Below are 23,959 nucleotides of genomic sequence, written 5' to 3' on the forward strand. Positions count from 1 at the left end.
TTGACTATCTCTTCTAAAGAACACTTACAGAAATGAAAGCTAATCTAAGGCACACTTGCATTAAATGAAAGGTTAATCTAAGACACACATGCATGAATTCAAAAGGATAAACTAATTCACACTTGTTGGAAATAAAATACTTGCTTGAATTCAAATTTACTCTAAGAAATTTTAGAAAATACATTGTTGGAAATGAAACTAGTCTATCCTATTTCCTCGGGATGAAACAAATCTTTCTAATCACCCCCTTTCCTTGATTGATTACAATATATTTATAGAATTATCATTTCATATCTACCAAATCAATCCAATAATAATGTGGATACAAGATCCTATTTTTAAGGGGTCATTTACAAAACTTAGAGAAAATTGAAACTGTTGTCCTTCATCCCGCTAATTTGTCTTAGTTATTTTATGTCATTAACTGCTCCTTCCCTATTGTGAATCTTGCCAAACCCTCAAAAGGGGTTTTATCCCTTGAATTCTACTTTCCAAATGTTTTTGAATTTTTGAATTTTGTTGAGAAATGAGGAGGATATTGTTGTTTTATTGAGATTGCATTTTTCAAAAATTTGGGTGCTTGATTTTTAGGAAGTCTCAAGTTCTCAACGTGAATGAGGGAATTATTCTTCAATCCAATTGACCAAATCATTGTTAATCATCATCAATAAGACTATACAATCATGGAATTATATTGGAGTGCTTTGGTAACTTGAGTTATCTTTGTTGGAAAAAGATAACGTAGTGTAGTGTGCCACTGCAACTTGCATGAAACATATACTTTACTCATTGATTTAGGAATGATTGATGCTCTATGATTTTGCATAAATGTTGGAGTGTACTGGGAATCTTCAAGAGTCTTCTCTATCTTCTCTTAATTTCTTCAAAGCCTTGTCAAGAGTTTTTTGGATTTAATGTCTGGAGCTCTCTATTGCAACTATTTTTTAATCTTTTGTTGTCACAAAAGAGTGCACACTTAATGATTTGTCAAGCTCATCAACCCTGTGAAACATTCAAATGACCTCCAAGTGTGGAACCTTGCATTGATGAGGTTGAAACTCTGGAGAAGTTTGGCTTCCTTTCTAATCCAATGCAAGTATTGGTCTAACCCAACACTGATAAATCCTAATCTACTGATTTCACTGGGAAAGGGGTTGGAAGGAACGCTTGAAAGGGAAAAAATGTTTTCACCTAGATTAAAATTTGATCTCCCTAATTATATATGCACATAACACCAATAAAATTACCCTAGGTATGTACAAAAATCTATCCAAATTAGTACCCTAAGAAAGAGTGAAGGTTGGATTTCTTGCAAGATGAAATGAGGAACTGATTTAGTTCACAGATGACATCTACAAAGGGATCAACACAATCACTGTTGCTAAGGAAAACATATATGAATTCATTCAAACAAGAAGGTAATGACTTACACAAGTTGTGAGAACTGGATGAAGGCAAGAAGGCTAATTTTATTCATGAAAGGAAAAGAAAATTTTTACAAATCACAAAAAACATGTAATATAAGATAGAAAAGAAAAGAAGATCCTAAAAATAGGTTACAAAATTGCCTTTGTAGTTCAGGCATAACATTGGTCGGATTGCAACTAGAAACCCTAACCCTACATAGGGTTAAGTTACAAAATATCAAAAGAGAAGGATCAAATCAAAAGATTGATCTCATAGTGTTAATTATAATCTGAAAATATCCTTCGCAACTGGGAAGAAACAAAATATCCTTGCAGAAAGGAGAAATCCTTGCATTCAATGCACTTGCGGGGCACAAAAGTCTCCATTCCACATTGAACACCCCTAGATGGCATATGAAATCAATCATCTCATCAAGTCTAGAGTTATGGTAAAAATTTTGGTGGTTGAGTTGAGATATGATTGGATTTGGGGCGCCGCCTAGGCCAAAAAGATGATTTCGACTACCTAGTCGGCAACCACTCTTAATTGAGCATTTAAATCCCAATGACTCCTATCTACCCCAACTATAATGACAATAATAATACCTCTAATTGAAATCTCAATCTGAAGTTTGGACATTCATATGGTAGAGTTTACTATTTTCATGGCTGGTGTTCATTTAGTTGTCAATCCAGGAACGTAAAACTTGAAATGGGTCTACAATATATATGCACTAAGCTTCTTAAATAACTATTCTGCATTACTGCAGTGACTAACATTATGCAGAAAGGAAAGGCATGAATGGAAATCATAAAAGGCTACATGAAAGCTTCATAAAAAAAAGTTGAAATGATCTAATGAAAATAACAGAAATCACACCATTCTATCTTGGCTACAGGAACAGTCAACGGATCTATTTCCAGTGGCTGCAGGAACAATCCAATCATGAACTTCTACTGCAACTAAGTAAAAACTAACTTCAATGATCATAAACATAGGATCACTCACCAAGTGGGCCCCCTTGGATGAGTGATATCAAACTCTCAGCAAAGTACTATTAATAGATCAGAACAACATATTCTTATTCATTTCTTCCTGAAAATGATTACATATTCTCAAAGAGAAAAATTCAGAATGCTTAACAAAAACTCTGCTCAATTCCTTTCCATTCTGTCTAACCCTCAGAAAAAAGGAAGAGCTTATTATAAAGAGAAGATCAACTACAATGGACAACTCAAGTTACGCCCAGAAGAAGAGGTGGATAATTGTCAGATGAAGGAGATAACTGAGAGCTTGGCTGCAGGAACCGTGGATCTGAAACAGAACCACAGTCTTTGCATGCCAAAGTGATATTTTGTGAATTCAATATGCACTAGAGTTAAACTCCCATGGTGAAGTACAACTATTTTGATTATGCCATACATTGCGCTTGCTTGAATCTCCTTCAGTTTGACCTCCAGTTATTTGAACGTGATTCTCCAGTCCTTAGGCGCAAAAGAAAATCATCCACTGCAGCATCAATTATTATCTGCACTAAAACAAAAACAACATACAAGGACATGCATATGTATCTTACTTAATTAATACATTAATTAACTCACATATGACATTATCCTAAATAATCTGCATATCACAGGGACAAATCATTTGGCTGCAAGAATAAATTGGCATGGTTGTAGGAATTAACCGACAAAGTTCAAACATGATTTCTTAAGTTCAGTTTTAAAACATGGATTACATATAGTCAATTCACAATACTTTACTATCACAATGCAACCCAAAAGATACTAAAAACCTAAGAGTCCTGATAAAAAAACATGTCAAAGCATCGACTTATCAACTCCTATAAGATTTAATTCTAACCATTCGATCATCCAGGTCACGTGAAGATGGACGCATGAGAACATGCCACATATCCCTCTAAAGAGATCAAAAAGGGTTTAAAACATGGTCATTGATCGATCCCCTTAAGTAAAAATCCATGGCCACAAATGTGCTACGTGGCGGACCGAATCCACTTTGTATATCGTTGCTTCATAGTGCATGAAACTTTAGCACTTTGTGTTTTTTTCAAAATGGTGAAGGAAATTTCCATTTCATGGCTTGAAATCTTCTTTGTAAAACTATCATTGTGAAACATCGATGTCAATCACTAAATTGCAAGGTCAAGCGACAGTCATAACTTGACTGTTGTGACCCTATGAAAAATGCTCTCCCTTTAGCTCTGTGGGCCCATCGCCATTTTGTGGACTCAAATGTTGCATTGGCCTTAATCACCATGAAATGGCAATAACCCCTATATGTCATTGCATCCATTTTGCAGCTTTATGGAGGGAGCCCCACCATGGGATTTTTTCTTTCGCTTCGTTGTTTTGTGGGGAAGGGTGGAATATTCCTTGATGCTCTTGCGAAATAGAAAAACTCTTAGCCTTTTCACCATTTTGAGAGGAGAGAAAAATGATAAGTTCCCCACTTCATGAAATGGAAAAATCTATGAAGCTTTGCTTGTCGGTAAAAAGGGGAAAGGGGAAACTGGTCCTGCCATGGACTAAGGCCCCTTTGGTCGATAGATGTTAAGTGATTTGACCACCTGGGTCAGTCAACACAAAAATAGAAATTTAGGGCTTGAGAAGGATAGAAGGAAAGAATGCCCTAGGGTTTAAGGTTTTAGGGCTCCATTAGGAGGTTTATAGTAGGGTTTAGCCAGTTAAGTTTTTCTCAGATCGGATATTTTCATGACTGAGGTTGACATAAAAATATTCAACATTTTTTGGCAACTCAAAGGGGTGGCAAGCCTGCTTGGCAAATAAGACCAGAGGCCTTAAGTAAATTCATTGGGCATAGAGTCTATATGTGGGTAAATAGTAAAATTTCTACCCCTGCAACCTAGAATACATCAAAATTTTGTCATTCTAGAAAGAATAGCATGTGCACATGCACTTCTTAAGAAAACTAGGAAAATATTTACAAGAAGCTTGAAAACACCTCATTTACAAGCCTTGAAGTGGATGTCGTTTACTATAATAGGGAAGAATCACCATTCAGCCTAACCAAATTGAAATAATTTGCCTCCTTGCAACCTATGATCACATAAGAACCACTCCAAATTGCATCAAACTTGGAGTGTCTTCCTGGTTTTTCTCTATTGGTATCCCACTTTAGGACAAGGTCACCAACCTTGAAAGTCCTAAAAGTGGCCTTCTTGTCAAAATATCTCTTCACTTGTCCCTGATGGACACTTAGGGTCTACATGGCCCTTTCTCTGAGTTCATCCTACTCTATGAGATCTACATACCTGATTGACATGGCATCATTTTCTAGGAGCTCCAACTGGAGTGTTAAATCAAGAGAAGGTAACTCGAGAGATAAGGGAAGCCTTGTTTCCCTTTCATATACTAATATAAAGGTTGAGCTACCTAAATCTCTCTTTGGAGTAATTCTATAGCCCATAGGGCTATACCCAACTTTAGGTGCCAAGACCTTTGATTATCATCAAGAGTCCGCTTGATGATCCTGATGAGATTTTTGTTGGAAGACTCAGCTAGGCCATTGCCTTGAGGTTAATAGTTTGATGATGTCTTCAATAACACATCATGTTGAATAGCCATAAACTGATCTGAGCTCCAACAAATGCTTTGGCATTGTCCAAGATGATTATGGAAGGAGCTCCAAATCTACTTGTGATCCCTTCAAGGAATTGAACTATTAAGTTCTCAGTTGCATCTTTTAGAGAAACTACCTATGTCCACCTTGTGAAATAATCTATGGTGGAAAAAATCTACTTGTGGCCTGAACTTGATAATGGATTAATGGACTGAATTAATTCAAGACCCCATTGTGAAAAGGGTTGATCAGTTTGAATGGGATGAAGAGGGAGAGCAGCTAACCTTTGTTTACCTAAAAAAAGTGCACACTCTTTGCACTGTCTAACCCACCTGTAGGAATCATTGAATAAAGATGGCCAATAATAGCCTGATCTCATGATCTTCATGGTTGTATTCCTAGCTGATAAATGTCCACTTGAATGGCCATTACAAATTTTGTCTAACAGCCTATTGGTCTGATAACCTGTTATGCACCTCAGTAAGACCTCGTTTAGGTCCCTTTTGAATAAAATGTCATCCGCCAAGGCATAGGGGATGGACTGAAGTCTGAGATGCCTTCTCTTAGTTGTATTAAAATGAGGAGGATAACTACCATCCCTTAGGAAGGAATTCATATCCTCAAACCAACGGGTTTGTGTATCTCCATGACTGTCAAGTTCTTCTTCTTGCATCAAGAAGGAGACATCTGGGTCTTTTCCAAATGTTGAAATAAACTGCTCACACAGTCCCCTACCTCTTATTATCTTGGTGATCTTTATGTTAAGTTCATATTCCATGACCTTGGTGATCCACCCAACCCTCTTCTCAACTATGTCCTTATTCAGGAGAAAATCTTTAACACCAGCGTGAGGAACTATGAGTTGAATTCAGTTACTAGAGAGCATAAGTCTAAATTTTTTCAATGCTCTAACAACTATGATGACCTATTTATGCACATAACTATACTTGATTTCATAGTCTTTTAGGCCCTCACTGAAAAAAGCTATGTTTTTCTCCAACCCATCCTGATTTACCTATGTTAGGACAACAGATATACTTGCTTCTCCTCCCAAATTGTAGAGGATGAAGTCCTTCTCATAATTAGGATTGACCAAGGTAGGAGCCTAAGCAATAGCTTGTTTGATCTGACCAAAGCCTTCCTTTCCTTCCTTATTCCATTTGAAGATCATGTCCTTCTTTAGCATGGTTATGAGAGGTTTCGCCATGGTAGCCAAGTTTGGAATAAACCTTCTTACAAATTTAATCCTTCCAAGAAAGCTTTGTAAGCCTTTCTCATGGCTTGGGAGTGGAAAGGACACAATAGCTTCCACCCTCTCAAGATTAATGGCCAAACCATCCTTGGATATGATATGACCTAGAAGCTTTCCCTGATCAATAGAAAATACACACTTGTTGGGGTTCAAGGACACACCATATTCCTTGCACTTACTGAATACTTGCTCAATGTGATAAAAGTGGTCTGCTGCATATCTAGAGTATATTGTAATATCATCAAGATATACAAGTACAATTTCCAGTGATACTCCTTTAAAGGCCATATCCATGGCTCTTTGAAAAGTGGCACCTGCATTTGTTAGTCCAAAAGGCATCTTACAATAGGCATAAGTGCCCCATTTAGTAGTGAATGTAGTTTTAAACTGGTATAATTCTTGGACTAGGATTTGGTTATATCCTGAGTATCCATCGAAGAATGAAAATTTTTCAGAGCCACTAACTTTGGCTAAAAATTGTTCTATTTAAGGAAGGGGATAATGATCTTTGAGGGAGGCTCTATTGAGGTCCCTAAAGTCTACACACAATCTAATTTTCCCATTCTTCCTCCTAACTAGAATAAGATTGGCTACCCAAGAAGAATGTTTAATTGGAAAAATAATACTAGATTCTATAAGCTTGGATAGCTCTTTTATCATCAAGGGTTCAACCTTAGGGTTTATAGGTCTTTTCTTTTGCCTAACTTGTTTATCATTAGGATCAATCTCTATGGTATACTGAGCTAAACAAGGGTCAAAACCTTTTAAATCATCATATGTAAAATCAAAAACATCATTTCATTCTTGACAAAGGTTGACAAAAATATCTTGATCTATTTGAGAACACACCTTTCCCAAGTTAAGAGCTTTCCCTTCTGCCATGGATATTGATTTGTAGTCTCCCTTCCTTGTGGCCAAGTTCATAGCTCTTCCTTTCATTTGATCATCAGTATTGAAGATCCCTTCTAAAGTGATCAATCCCTTGGGAAGCTTGTTAGAATTAAGTTGCATAATTTGATCTCCATACTAGTCTTGCAACAGGGATTTATTTTTGTTTGAGAATTATGCCTCATCTTGTAAAAAAAATTATAATTTGTTGATCAAAACCAAAATCCTGCTAATTCACTTGGTTATCAAGCACTGCAAGTCTCACCACAAGTCTGATTTGATGTTCTTTCTCTGCTGCAACATGACATGAAATGTCATGTTGAGCACCTACTGCTTATAATTTTTCAACATGTTTATTTTGATTTCTAGGGACAGTAGAAATATTGAAGGCCTCAAATCCTTCAATTATGTCCCATGCTCTATGTGTGTTGGACTTTAGAAGCTTCTTCTTTGTGGTTCTTTGATCTCTAATCTAATTAACAACTATCTCACTATCTCCATACACCTTTAAGGACTTAATCCCTCTTCTTTGTGTCATTTGGAGACCCAAAATCAAATCTTCATACTCAACTACATTATTAGTGCAGCTAAAATGAAGTCTGGATGAAAAGTAATATTTATCCCTTTTAGGAGAAATCAATAGTACACCAGCTCTTGCACCAATTTTGTTCCTTGATCCATCAAAGAAAATATCCCGTAATCCCTGCATGTCATTACTTTCTTTGGAGAGATTGGGAATGGGGGAATTTTCTTCATGAAAGCAATCTGTACCAAGGTCGGTACCATTGACCTCATCAATGGGATCAAACTAAAATGCATTTGTGCACTCATCAAGTAGGCAATCATGAACCTCTTCCAATTGAGTCATAGGTTATCTAACTTAAACCTCTTCTTTCTTTTCATGGAGGCTGCAATTCATATTGATAGGACTTGGGGTATAGGGCTCAATGTGATCTTTGGCAATAGGCTTAGCCTTGATGGTAACTTTCATGCCATATCTTGTCCTAAACAGAATGTGAGACCAATAAAAAGATAGGTAGTCACCTATCTTAGTAGTGAATTCCCTAGATAGATAAATGGCAAAGTAGGTTGGGAGGTCAATCACTGAGATATCTTGCAATACACTGCAACTCGAGCAGGCATACAAGATCAAATTTAGGTCCCTAATGACCCCTACAATCTAAACTAATGTGCCATCAAGTTGCACAATACCTCTTGATATAGGCTGTTATTGAATGCCTAGGTGGTCAACCACTTCTTTTGGCATAACTAAACTAATAGCCTCACTATCTATCATACAATTATGAACAAGATTATTTCCTATAATCAGAGAAAGATAGAAGGGAGGAGGCTTACTAGTTTTCTTTGAATTATTTTCCTCTAAAGGTTGTACTAAACTTGTAGGGGTTGAAGAGTTGTAACCTTTTGTAGTCACCTCTGCATCATTGATATCCTTTAAAGCTTCTTGAAGTAGGTCTCTCTGAGATGGGATAGAAAGAGCATCCCACATAGAGACATTAAGGCTATCTTATTTCATTTGCTCTACTATGGTGAATGGAACCACAACCTTATTGGAAACCTTTGTAGTAGCTTGGTCTAGCTTTGATATTATAGGAGCCCTAGTTAGTTCTCCCTTCTCAACATTGTGTGTCATCTCCTGATCTTTAGTTGGACCAGCCACCTTGTAAGGATTTTTAGGTATTGAAGATTGTATAGCAACCTATGGAGCTTGAGTCACGGTGATAGAAGTAGCATTAGGGTCTATGACCCTTCTTTTTTATATTGTATTGCTGGACATAGAGTCATTGTCAATCTAATTTATACAACAGAAGTCAAACTTCTACCAATTCATAAAAGATGAATCCCCTTGCATATGGTTTGGACAATCCCCAAATTGTTGTTGCCTTGAAGTCATTGGTTCATTTTGATCTACTAAAGCCTGACAAATCTCACCATTCTAACAAGCAACCTAATTATGAGGTGAATTGTATCGATTGCACCACTTTTCTCTTGAGCAAGATTGTTCTATGTTGGCACTAATGCTCTTGAGGTACTTGTAGCCATAGGATTTAAACTATTCAAGGGCCTAGCATTACTCCACTAATTTTGCCCTTGGAAGTTAGTCCTCTTCTATTGATAATTTTGATTTTGATTTTTGGTAGGGCTTGTTGGCCTGTGGCAGTTGTCTCTTGATTGAAACTAGTTTATTCCCAAATCCTTGCATTTTTTGGACCATTTTCTACATTGAGGTATCAAGTAAGGCCTACAGCGACGTCTTCGGCTCCTTGAAATATAAAGATAATGGAGTAGGTGAAGGTGTGAGCAATTGACTTGTTGATGCCACTGGTATGGGTGCTAAAGTAGGTTGTTGTGTAGGAGCCTCTAGGAATAAGGGCATTGGAGGCCTAGGAGATAATTCCCCAGCATGTATTAAGCAATTTTCTGCCTTAATGGTAGTGTCATAAACTTCTGGAAGATTATCTCCTCCCATTGACTGAATCATTGCAACAATATTATTATTTAGATCTCTAAGAAAGTATAAGAGGGAATGGTTTGAATATGGCTTCACCAATACTAAGATCCAATCCCAAGTCTTCTGAAATCTATAGTTAAAGTCTTTTATGAACTCATGGGGTGCTCTCTTAATGGTAGTTAGTTTCTCCACAAGTGATAAATGGTCACTTTTATTTTCAAATTGCTTACACAAATTTTCTCCTAATTCATCCCAGTTATGAATGGAGCCAGAGGGCAGACCCATATACCATTGTAGGGCCTTTCCTTTGAATGAAGAGGTAAGGAGCATTATTGCAACATTGTCTTTTGTGACATCAAACATGGTGCATATACTTGCTACATCTTGAATGTGTTCATCCGAGATGACAAAGGTTTCCCCAATAAAGAATGGTATATCCTTTAGGGCTACTACTTGGATATCATTATTTTGGGCTAAAACCAAAGGGTTGCCACCATTAAAGGTGACAAATGTATGTGCTCTAGGGATTTCCATAGAAAATAGTGGCCTATTGCTATGGATGGTGGGGCCTTTAGGCTCTAATAACGTTGTAGTAGGAGGGGTAGAGTGGGATCTTAAGGGAGTGGATGCCTCTTCTTGGGTTCCCCTAATAGGTGACAAGGAATTCCTACCCTCTCTTCTCCTATAATTTGAATAAGGAAGCTGAATGAATTGGAAATTACTTCTTGAAGCTGATCTGGTTTGTCTTCTTGGCATAAAAGATGTAACTAGACATCACCAAGAGTTTGAATTTGTTCCTCAAAGTCACCAAGTGTTGAAAGTATTTCCTCCAAAGGCTAGATTGCTAAGATCACCATTGAATTCTTAGTATGAGAGTTGAAATGTGTGTTGCATCAGGTGAGCCAAAAACTATTGTCACAAAAGTGTGCACCCTTGATGAACTCTCAATCTCAGCAACCCTGTGACACATTGAAACAACCTCCAAGTGTGGGACCTTGCATTGTTGAGGTTGAATCTCCAAAGAAGCCCAACTTCTTTTCCAATCTGATGCGAGTGTCAGTCTAACCCGACACTGATAAATCCTAATCTATTGATTTTAGGAGGAAAAGGATTGGAAGGAATGCTTGAAAGGGAAAAAAGGTTTGCACCTAGATTAAAATTCGATCTTCCTGCTTATATCTGCACAAAACACCAATAAACTTACCCCAGGCATGCACAAAACTCTATCCAAATTTGTGCCCTAAGAAAGAGTTAAGATTGGAATTCTTGCAAGATGACAAGAGCAACTGATTCAGTTCACGGATAACATCTACAAAGGGATAAACACAAACACCTATGCTAAGGAAAATAGATGTGAATGCATTCAAATAAGAAGGTGATGAGTTACACAAGTTGTGAGAATTGAATGAAGGCAAGAAGGCTAATTTTATTCATGCAAGGCAAAGAAAAATTTTACAAATCACAAGAAACATGTATTTTGAGAAGAAAAGAAAAGAAGATTCTGAAAACAGGTTACAAAATTGCATTTGTAGTTGAGGCATAACTCTGGTCGGATTGCAGCTAGAAACCCTAACCCTATCTAGGGTTAAGTTACAAAATATCAAAAGAGAAAGATCAAATCAAAATATTGATATGATAGTGTGAATTACAATTTGAAAATATCCTCCACATCTAAGAAGAAATAAAATATCCCTACAAAAAGGAGAAATCTTTGCATTCAATGCACTTGCAGGGCAAAAAAGTCTCCATTTCACATTAAATGCCCCTAGATGGCATCTAAAATTGGTTTTCTCATCAAATCTGGGGTTATGGAAAAAATTCTGGTGGTTGAGTTGAGATATGATTGGATTTGAGGCGTCGCCTAGGCCAAAAAGATGATTTTGACTACCCAGTCGACAACCACTCTTAACAAAGCATTTAAATCCCAACTCTTATAAGATTGAATTTTGATTGTCTGATCATCTAGGTCATGCAAAGATGGGCACATGATAACACCCACATACCCCTCCTAAGGGTTTAAAACATGGTCATTGATCAGCCCCCTTAAGTGAAAATTCACAGCCGTGGATGTGCTACGTGGCAGATCAGGTCCACTTTATATATCGTTGCTTTGCAGCGCTTGAAACTTTAGCACTTTGTGTTTTTTGTGAAATGGAAAAGGAAATCACCATTTCATGGCTTGAAATCTCCTTTTTAAAACCATCGATTTGAAACAACGATGTCTATCGCTAAATCACAAGGTCAAGCGGCAGTCAGAACTTGACCGCTGCGACCCTGCGAAAAGGCTCTCCTTTAGCTCTATGGGCCTATCGCCATTTTGTGGGATCAAATGTTGTGTTGGCATTGACCGCCATGAAATGAAAATAACCCTTTATGTCACTACATCTATTTCGTGGCTTCGCGGAGGGGGCCCCACCATGTCCTTTTGTCTTTCGCTTTGTTGTTTTGTAGGGAAGGGTGGAATATTCCCTAATGCTCTTACGAAATAGAGAAATGCTTAGCCTTTTTTCTATTTCATGAGGGGAACAAAATGATAGCTTCCCCACTCCATGAAATGGCAAAATCCATGAAGCTTTTATTGTCGATAAAAAGGGGAAAGGGGAAACCAGTCCCGCCATGGACTAAGGCCACTTTGGCTAGTAGATGTTAAGTGATTTGACCTCTGGGTTGGTCAACACAAAAATATAAATTTAGAGCCCAAGAAGGATAGAAGGCAAAAAAGCCTTAGGGTTTAGGGTTTTAGGGCTCTATTAGGAGGTTTATAACAGGGTTTAGCCAGTTAATTTTTTCTCATATCGGGATTTTTCATGGCTAAGGTTGACATAAAAAATAGTCAACATCTTCTTTTTGTCATGAGTTATTTAATAACTCATTCATCTGCATTGTAACATATTGCACACTCATGGAGACATATTAGAAGAAATTTGGATCATGTTTTTCACTAAAAATAAACCAAATATCTACTTTATATTTTACCGTAAACAAGCTAAAGAACTTCCAATTATTACTCAAATCCACTTTTACAACAATACACTAAGAAGAAATAGATGATTTTAATGGGTTAAATATGAGATAATTTATGGTCTCATTAGACTAGTTGATCTACTAATTGGAAAATTTTGGTTGATTGTTGTTTACAAAGAAAGGATGGGTGGAAGAGTAGATGGCTAACTTTTGGGGTTCGTATTTTCATGCTGAAAACTGTTATTTCGGTCATTCCTTTGTATTCTATGATGTGCATGAAGATTCCCATCAAAGTGTTGAAAATCATTGATTAGAAAATGAGAAAATTCTTCTGAAATGGTGCAAGGGATGAGGATAAAATACCTCTCCTAGCATGGGAGAAGTTTTGTAAATCAAAGCAATGTGGTGGGGTAGGTTTGAGAAACTGGCACAAAATGAATGAAGCTATGGGTGCCAAGTTGGTCTGGTCCATCTATAAAAACCCAACCCAGATATGGGTTCAAATTTTAAGGGCTAAGTATTTGGACAATCGGGAGGATTGGAGGATTTTTACTGTTTTGAACCCTCCTTCAAGCTCTGCCATTTGGAATTTCATTGTTTCTTGCAGGAAAGTTATTACAAAACACATAATCTAGCAAATTGGTGATGGGAGATTGCCTGACTTTTGGTTGGATTCTTGGGATGGTTTGGAGATTTTAGGAAGTGGAAGAGATGTGGAGGAGTTTAGGAGAATTTTATGTGGTATTTGGGGAACTAAGGTGAGAGACTATATGGAACCAAAATTGGTTGATGGTAGATCAGAGTGGGTGTGGAAATCAGGAGATGGTATTCTTCAAGATGCAAATCACAAGTCGATAATGGAAAATATCTTTAAGAGCAGGAAAAAATTTCTTTTAGATAATAAGGATGAAGTGGTGTGGTGTAGAGTGCAAAATGGTGCATATTTAGTTAAAATTGGTTACCAACTTATTGATCGCAATGAAAGGGATGAGAATTGACTGGTGAGTCTATGTTGGGGTAACAAATGTCTCCCCAAGGCTAGATCTTTTGCATGCTTGGTGATAAAGGGCATAATTCTTATGGGTGAAAGAAGAAAAAGACTAGGTTTTATGGGTCCCTCTATGTGTGTGTTGTGTGAGAATGAAGAAGAGAATGTAGATTATTTGCTTTTAAACTATGATTTCGCTACTCAATGTTGGAGAATGGTTCAACAAAAATTGGATTGGTAGGGACCATTGCCAACAAAATTAAAGGATGTGTTCTTGGGGTGGTCAGTTTGTAAAAGAAAATTAGTGTTCTCGTGTGTATGGAAAAAATGCCCTTTGGTAATTATATGGGAGGTTTGGAAGGAGAGGAACCAAAGGATTTTTTAAGATAAATCTAAAATTGTGGAAAGAATATGCAACATAATTAATGTGTACATTGAGGAAATTGTTGGTGCTATGACCTCATAGTTTTATTCAAATATAGTTTTTTCAAAGGATGATAGTCACATTCAAAGATGCTAGCCAATCATTAAATTCAATCTTGTTCATGGGCTTCACCCGGTGAATCCGATCTCAAATGGGAAGCCTACAGTTAAGTGGGAAGTTCTGCAATATGGATGGTATAAGGCTAATTTTGATGGTGCTTCAAAAGGTAATTCGGGTGTATCAAGTGCAGGGTTTGTGATCAAAGACTAGTTGAGGAACATTGTGGTAATGAGAGATAAAAGGCTTTCACATGGAACAAATAATGTGGCAAAGGCTCAAGTGGCCCTATTGTCAGTTCAATGGGGGATTAAACTAGGTGTACAGAATCTACACCTTGAAGGGGATTCACAAATTATTACTAATACAATCATGAAAGATGAAGAAAATGCATGGTCTTTAAATAAAATTATTGCCAAAATAAAAAATGATTTAAATTTGATCAAAAATTATGTCATTTCGCATGTGCGAAGGGGTGGAAATGAGGTAGCTAATGTGTTGTCCAAATGGGTAACATCATTTGAGGATGTGCATGAATTACATGTTGAAGATTTTAGAAATCTAAATGAGGATGTTTTGGATGATGTAATATGAGGGTATAATTAATCGTATTTATTTTTTGGTATAGCTACGAATGTGGGGATGTGATTGGTTGTTATTTATAGGGGATCAGTCCCATTTTAGTTGTATCATCTGCAAGTTGTTGGGAGGTGCTAACAAGTATGGAGGTAATACTCACACTATATATTAAAAGGTAGCAAATGGCATTTGTAGGGGACGTTTTGGCCAAGGGGATTAAATTTATTTTCAAGTTTTGTGATGATGCTTTCATGGGGGAGAGCTTTCTCAAGACAATGCACAAATAAAAGATGAATATGGATGTGGTGACTATGGTTTTGGTTTGGGGCTTGGAGCTCCGTGAGCTAAAGGATGTGTTGGTCCATGTCTTGAGGTAGTATGTGGAGTACGACTGGCTTTGTGGGTTGATGGAAGCATTGGAAATGGCAATGTCTGGGGTTGGTTTTGATGTGGGAGAGTGGTTGGATATTGATGGGGTCCATACATTGAGGTAATTGGTCCCCTTCATCCAATGGCCTTTTGGTTTGGATAGAGATTAGTGCAGAGCTAAGGTGACCATTGGGTTGGACTCTCTCAATCTTTATTTGAGGGAGAAAAAGATGGAATCTTGGGGCTTTGTAATTGGTGTTTTGTAAAAGAGTGTGACGGGGGTAAGGGCAAGCGGAAAGTGAAGAGCATGTGGTGAGTAAATCCGACAAAGAAGGTCATGGTGGACAATGAGTATGTCATGGATGGTGATGGTTGTTGCAAGGTGGGTGAAGGGCCGAGTGGAGGTGCAGAAAATATGCCCTAATGCTGGAAAGGGTGGTGTTGTGGTGGATCTGTGCATTTTCTTTTTGTTCTCAAATATAAAAGGTGCTTCTCAATTTAGGTAGACCCTTGAATTTTGAAATTTTTCCAATTTTATTAGTCTTTTGTATTGAAGTCTGTAGTTTTTAGGACTCGGGGTACCTAATCTAGTTGTGGTGGTAGTTTGGGTTTCAATTTTGGTAATTATTTTATAACCCTCTAAAATATGTAATTTTGGCATTTTTTGTAATGAATGGTTTATGACTGTGGTGTGGGTTGTAGGGTTGGCAGTTGTAGGTGGTAGGGTTTGTCAATGGATCGATGCAAAATTCAAGCCTTTTGTATTTTCTAATATGATTCGGTGTTATGATGGCAATATAGTAAAGATTGCCACCCAGTTGTATGTAGGTGTTGAAGGCATGATGATCCTTAGTGGTAGGGTCTGTCCATGGATGCTTGTAAGAATCGGGATTTCTTCATTTTGGTAATGTATTTACTATTCCTAAATTTATAAAATGCATACTTATTATTGACCAAAAAAAAGAATTGATCTAGACAATCATCATTACATTACCTGAAATTGTTCACTATGAATCTCATATCAAACCAACATTGTGGAAAGATACAAAAATTTGTGAATGTCATAGGACCAAATGACTTAGAGCTCATGATTGCATAAAATTGAAAAAGCTCATTCAGGATCTTATTGATCAAGGTGATATTACTATTGAAAGACATCCAAATGATTCACCTAATGAGAAAAACACTTTTTTCAAGCATGATCAAAATCATACACCTTTGTCTAGCAATGGCTTATTCCAAAATCCCCTCCTTCATACAAATCCCCTCTGTGATTAAAAAATGCTAGATCTAATGCCATCATACTCTTCAGTCAAACTCACTCTAGAGATTCTTACTCAAATCCTATTACTGTCATGCCAAAATATTGACTCCATTCAAGAATCCCCCATACATGCCCAAACTCATACCCCATTGGTGGAATTAGATCCCCCATACAAGTTCTAAAATGAATCAAGATTAGGATCCCTAAGCTTTTTCATTTGATCCAATTATTGACCAAGATCCCATCTTCCCAAAACCTCATGATGATCTCACCATCCCTTTTCATTCCATTCAAGATAATCCTATTCCATCTCAAGAGCAAAGTGTTCATCCAAATTCTATTCATATTCCACTTCCTAAGAAAGATCATGGTATCCCTTCCATCTCATCCAATGATCCCTTTCAAAATCAAGAGCAAAGCACCCTTTTAACTCCATCCAACAATTCACTTCCATGTCAAGGTCAAAGTATCCCTTCATCTCCATGTCATAATCCTTCATATCCACCTCAAGATCCTATCACTCATCCTAATCCCACTCATGGTCCTAATCCTCCTCAAGATCCCCTTATCCCTCATAATACCCCTCATGATCCTTATCTTCCTTAGTATGCCATCACTTCCTCCCAAGTTGTTCATGAACAGCTTACTTATAAAATGGGCTCCTCCATGTTCATCCATTCTGGTTTCCTCCATGATCTTATCTTCAATACCATATCCCCCTCAAAATGGACTCGCATCTTTCTTTAAAAGCAATCAGTATCCCATTGGTAAAAAACATATATCAAAGGATGCATTATCAAGGAAAAGGGTTAGGCATTTGTGAAAATGGTATATTCTAAACCCCTTCATATCAAAGTAAATCCCAATTATCAAGGCCTTGGATACATAGCTCACTCTTAATACATTGGTATCCATGTCGAAGCCCACATCCCTCCACTTAAATCAAAACATACACATTCCCCATCTTCCAAACCAAATCCTTCATCCCTTTCATCCATCTTGGGTCCTTATATCCCTTCGTCCACTATCCATATCACCCCTTGCTCATAATCCACTTAATGTGTCATAAATCAAGATCAACAATGGCAAACATCTTTGATATCCTTCCAACCCTCTACCCACATCAACACATCCAAAATATATCCACATCACTCCTATCCATCCATAAGCCCCATTCCTCTCAAAAGCAACTTGGATGCTAAGCATAAAATTTGTAAGTCTAAAAATCCACATACTTTCAATGATCAACATATTCCATTGAAATGACATACAAAAATAAAGAAAAATATGATCCAAAAGGAAAAAGAAAAACCCAAAAGGCCACAAATGCCCATAAAGCAAAAAGAAAAATACAAAAGACCACAAAGGCCCATAAAGCAAAAAGAAAAATTCAAAAGGTCACAAAGGCCCATCAAGCAAAAATAAAAATTTAAAACCATGTGGATTCCCAAATTGCTCATAGAATCAAGGCATCCCAAAGAGAAATCAAAGTTGACATCCAAAAGCTTCCTTCATTCCTAAATCTAAAAATCCTCCATCTCGAGTCCTTATGTTCCAAAATCCAAATCCACTCCTCAACGATAACATTTTTGGAAAGTTTGTTGATGTTTTGGCTATAATCATATCCCTTTTAGATATGTCACTAGATGATCCTCATTGTCAGTTTTTAGTAGAGCATGTACTCATGTTAGCTTTTGAATCTCCTCATACTAAACTCATGTGTGAAATTGTTGGTCCTAATTCCCCTTGGTATCAAGACTTCTACAATTACTTTCATGATCAAATCCTTCCCATTACCCTATCTACCAACCAAAGAAGGAAATTTATCCATCAGGCCTCTCGTTATGTTATCATCGGAGAAACCCTATACCAAGGAAGTTTGGATAGTACCCTATAGGTGTTTACATGAGGTGTTTAGATGATGTTGAGCCATAAAATACCTTATGAGAGGTGCACAATGCTATATGTGATGCTCACTCTAGTGGTCCTACCTTAGCTAAGAAATTGATGCAAGCTGGTTACTATTGGCCTACTATGGAATGTGATTCCTGTAGACACCTAAAAATGTCTCATTGATCATGTTCTAATTATTCCTTTAATTGATTAAATAATTCTTTAAGTGTTTAATTAAATTAATGAATCTTATTCTTCTAAATTCATATTTCTTCATCATCTTACTAATTATTCTATTTCTATTCAATTAATCATTCAACCCTTTTTTAATATTAATTAAATATTTATTATTTAATTATTTATGATTTTAATCCTTTAATTTAAATAATCTTTATTATTTAATTAAATTCAATTTCTAAATAATTAAATAGTTTCTTTAAATTATTTAATTAACTAATTAATTCTTCAAATTCTAATTCCAAATCTCCAAATTCTAATTTTATTTAATTTCATATTCTTTTAATTCCATTATTTCATCAAATTCAAATTCAAATTCATATTCTTTCAATTTCTTCTAATTTCAAATACATGTGCATGATTTCAAAAATCAAAAGTCAAAATCTAAATATATTCAAATAACAAATTGAATTTAAAATAAATTCAATATTTGAATTAAAACTCGTGCAAAGATTAAATTGAAAATCAAAGTCAAAGTGCAAGCACATGCTAAATTAATTCAATCAATTAATTAATTAATTAAATCATTATCTTTTCAATCTTTATTTCTATCTTCCAATTTGCTTTTTTCCAAAAAGCTTTCAATTAGTTAACAATTCCGTCTAATTTAATTGATCTTTTCAATTAATTGATTAATTGCATCATTTCTTTTATTCTCTCTTATCATTCTTTTTCTATCTTCTATCTAGCTTTTTCTAAATAAAGCTCTCAATCAGCTGTCAATGAATTATCCTCCAATCACCCTTTTTCATATTTCAGTCAGTTTTTTTCTCAATCAGTTAACTCATTACTTAAATCGTTATCTTTTCAATCTTTATTTCTATCTTTCAGTATGCTTTTTTTCCAAAAATATTTCAATTAGTTAACTATTCCATCTAATTTAATTGATCTTTTCAATTAATTGATTAATTACATCATTTCTTTAATTCTCTCCAATCATTCTTTTTCTATCTTCTCATTAGCTTTTTCTAAATAAAGCTCTCAATCAACTTTCAATGAATAATCCTCCAATCACCCTTTTTCATCTTTCAATCAACTTTTTTCTCAATCAGTTAACTCATTAATCAATTCAATCTATTTAGTTCCACCTCCAAATCAGTAGGTCAACTTTCAATTAGCATGTGAGCTCACCTGAGTTCCACCTCTTAATCAATTTGTTCCACCTCTCAATCAATCCTCTCCAATAATCTATAAATTGAGTATTCAATCTCCATTTTTAACAAGAAAGAACTTTGAATCTTTGTGTCATTTGCAAGTTGTCAGCGCAATATCTAAGAGCCACCATACCACAAATAAGAGAAGAATAATGGAAGCTACATGCAGTCATGGAATACAGAGTTTTGATTGATTGTTTTACATTCCTATTTGCTTGATTGTATCATTTCATTGGTTTTGTTTAGGATTCTTTGATTAGATAGGGATTCGTGATTTCCCTTTATTTTTAGTTGAATACATGATGAATTTTAACATACACATTTTGGTGAACTCGATGTAAAGCAACAGCTAATTAAACTTCCTATTTTCTATGTGATTTTTGCATATCGTATAGATTTTTCAGGTTTTTTAGAGGTTTTGTACAGATTTCAAAGACGAATTTAAAAATCATGCAATTGCATAGACAGATTCATGCAATCGATCACACGGGGTCATGCATTCATGCAGACCCCATCACCCAATCTTTTTTATTCTGTCACGCATTCATTTGCATTCTCTCATGCATTCAAAAGGGTTATTTATGTTTTCTGTTTGTCTGGTTTTTCTTGTTTTTTGTTTTCTATTATGTTAAATTCTGTATGAAATTGTTTAGACCTAAAGATTGTTTATCCTTATTTAAAACTTTAATTATGATATATTATGGCACGTAAGGTACAATTCAGGATTTCAGGTGTCAAGATGTGAGGCCCTACCCCGACTCAGTTTGACATTTTCAGTTATTTGCATATTGAGACTATTATGGATGCTTTATTCTATGCTTTATGGATTTAGAACCTATATGACTCCATGATTTGGATCACATTGACATATGATGATGCTTTATTTTATGCTTGATGATTATGAAACTTTATATGTTTCTAGAATAGAATTACTTTGAAATGGTGAATGTCATTATTGGAATTTGCAGGACTTCATTTTGATGATAGAAAAATGATGCTTATTTTATGAATGGTTCAATTTTGAGAATTATGTTAATTGCTTATGTGAAATCGAATTTAATTGAATGAGATATTGAATTATTGTTGCCAAAGTATGAAGTGTTTGATGTGCAATGAAATCCATGTATTTGATTATGTATAATTGTGATTATTTGGAATTACTAATGTGTTAATTGAGATGCGCAGGAAAATTATCCATGTGACCATGGAATTTATATGGAGAACCAAACCTAGACCAATGTACGTTTGTTAAGCCGGGAGTTGTCTATTTGGAGAGACAACACCCCATTTGTAATGTATTTTATTTGTGAAGTGTATGATGCTTGAGTGTTAAAATTAATTTTTATGTATATCTGTAATCCTACAAGAGACAAATTCCATGTGTGATTTTTATATTGTATTTTTATTGTGTCATTTGACACATGTGCTGATTAGTGTCAATGATTTTGACTTGTCTCTTGGAGGGAGTTTTGTTTCTACCAAAGCCATTCAAAAACATGAGTGTGGTCCCAAATTTGCCTTGGGTAGGGAGTCTTGGGAGTGGTCAACTCAGGTTTGACCCGTAGGTAAACTTCAGTTGGGTTTCTAAAGGGTTAAATGGACTCCTAGGGTCAGTTTTAGAGATTTTCCAAAGGTCCAAAGGGTATACCTATGGGTTAGGGGTATTTTGAAACATGTGACTTCTCCCATGTGACTGTTTAGTCACCTCAAAAAGTGGTTTTTCCAAGGTGAGCGAAAATTCAACTTAGAAAGTTCCTCCTAGGATAGACAACCTTCCCTTTTGATGTCAAACTCTCTTCCCCATCTTCTCTCACCTTTTCCCTTTCCAGTTTTAGTAATGTGTAAGAGTTTGGGAAGAGCAACCAATGGGAACTCTCACCTCACCCAAGGGGTTGGGAAGTGTGTGAGAGGCCTTCTTAGGCAAGAATTGGAGACTTAGTGAGCAATCACCCACTCTCCATTTTTGGGAGATTATGCTTTTGCTTTGAAAATTAGATGTAGGATAGAATTTTGGGAGGAGATTGGAGAAAAGTTTGTGTGGATTGGGCAGCTCATCCCCAACTAAATTTAACATACCTATTGGTAGAATAAGGTTGGTTTTATTCTCCTCTTATTTATGTTGTTTATGTTAGTTTATGTTGTTTTGTTGAAGGAAAGAAAAGCTTGTTGAAAAAGTTGTGCTTATGTAAATTGTTGTTGAAAAGAAAAGTGTAAGCTTTCATTTCTATGTTTTTTGTTTATGTGTTCTTGTTTTGGGAGTGTCCAAGACCTCCTACTCTTGGGGGGAGTAGGATGGTCTTGGGGTGGAAGGAGTATGACAGCCTTGGGTGAGAGGCTCTCCTTATGGAGAGTGATCTCAAGGGTGTCCTTTGTGACCCTTGCTGCATAGCCTTGTGTATGCATTTGGGGGTCATAAGGGGAGAAAATATGGCCTTTGAGCCTTCGGGGGGCATAAGGTATGTGGATGCATCTTTTGTCGTATTTTGTATTGCCATGAGGTGGCTTGTATTGTAAAATTTTGGCTTGCAATCTCCCCAATGGTACTTGGTCCACTTCCACCCATGGAATGATCATCACAAAATGTGGTGAAAGTGTAGCTTGGGAAGGGAAGATGTATGTTGAGTGTTTGCCTTATTTTGTTGTGTTGTTTGCTTGTTTGTAACCCTTCTAGTGCTTGGTTCTCCAAGCTTGGGGGTGGCTTCTAGTAAGCCTAGGCTGGGAGGTGAGCTCTCCATGGTCAAGTTGTGTTTTATTGCAGGTTGCTTGGGATGGGAAAGGAAGAAATAAAGTATGTTGCTGCTGTTTTGTGTTGCAGAAAGTGTTAAAAAAAAAGAGATGTATACAATGTTGTAGCTTGTATAAAAAAAAAGGGAATGTGAGCTATTGTTGTATTTATTTTCAAGAAGAGAAGTGTAGTATTTCATTCATATTACCATGAAAAGAAAAACATTGTTGGGTTTTCAAACCCATTTGTATCCATATTTATTTTGTATCTACATTTGCTAATGAAATACATATTGTTTTTCCTACTTTGGTAGTTTTGCAAAAGAAGAAAGAAATGTGTTAGTTTGCATTAATTTAATGAAAGTAGTCGTACTAAGTTAAGTATTTAAAAAAAAAGAAAAATTATTCCGTTTGTGCCCAAAAGTTTGGGCATGACACAGGAGGACAAAGGAGTTGTTACCAAAATTTTGCACATGCTAAATTTGGTGCTCTAATGAAGCCTTGCATTCATTCATTCTGAAAAGATCAAATCATGAACCAGGAAGAAATGCACTATTTTTTCTAACTTGTTTGCTTCATGTGCATATACAGGAAAGTAAGATAGCATGTGGGTTAAAATGTGGCTCCCATGAGGGTTGAGCTCAGCATGCTATAGATCGCAGAGATATTATGCTCCATTGCAGATGAAATGGTGTGGCTATTAAAACCTTAAGGCCAAAAGAAACTCAGAGAAAAATGCAATCCGCCTATGTAAATTTTTACTTGGGCACAAAAGAGGATTTTAAAAAGGCCTTAGAGTTTCCAAGCGGTTTCAATTACCAGGCAAGAAGACCTTTTATCCCACATTGGCCGCACGGAGGGATTTTATCACATTTAAATATAAGGCCACATATCACTATAGTGTCAAAGCTTACAGGCTTTTGGCAAGAAGAGGCATCTCGTGGCCTGGTGGACCCCATGCGCGTGCATCTCAAGGCAGCCTAGTTTTGTGATCGGCTGACAGGAAGAGACTAAAGAGCAAGCAAGTTGAAGAAAGATCAACGGTGATCGTAGAGATCTAACAGTTGTCGCTATGTCACAATGAAAAGATGCACACTAGATTATCACCGCGACCTGGCAACCGATGACATGGCAGAACAAAGAGTAAAGATCGACCATCAAATCAAGAGAGATTAAACAGTGGAGTGGCATTCTAAGGCTATGCATGACTGTCATTGTACCGCGGCTATGAAGTGGCCAAAATGAATACCCCGCAATAGGTGGTAGGCTAGGTTGTGCCTAGGTGGACTCTGAGCAAATCACAAGTTGGCATGTGATGACATGTGGCAAGATAGGTGGCGGTCCAGTGGCTAGTGACATGGCATGGATGGGCGACATCGAGCAGATCTTGGCCATGATGAGTCCCGAAAGAGTTTCACTGAAGGCTTAGTTTCATCGACATAATAATATCGATGAAACTGGTAAGCAGCTCACTGAAGGAATACTTTAGCCAAAAGAATGAGATCCGATAAAGCAGGATGCGTGGCGGCTCGGTGGATAGGTGGTTCCTAGGTGGATCTCATGAGCCAATCAGAGGGTGACACACATTGACACATGGTACAAGAGAGAAGATCAGTCGGGGTTAAAGGTCGAGCAGGTTCCTTACAAATCAACGGTCGTCGCTATACCGCAAGATAAAAATGC

This window comes from Cryptomeria japonica, chromosome 5 (assembly GCF_030272615.1).
Source record: "Cryptomeria japonica chromosome 5, Sugi_1.0, whole genome shotgun sequence".
Taxonomy (NCBI): domain Eukaryota; kingdom Viridiplantae; phylum Streptophyta; class Pinopsida; order Cupressales; family Cupressaceae; genus Cryptomeria; species Cryptomeria japonica.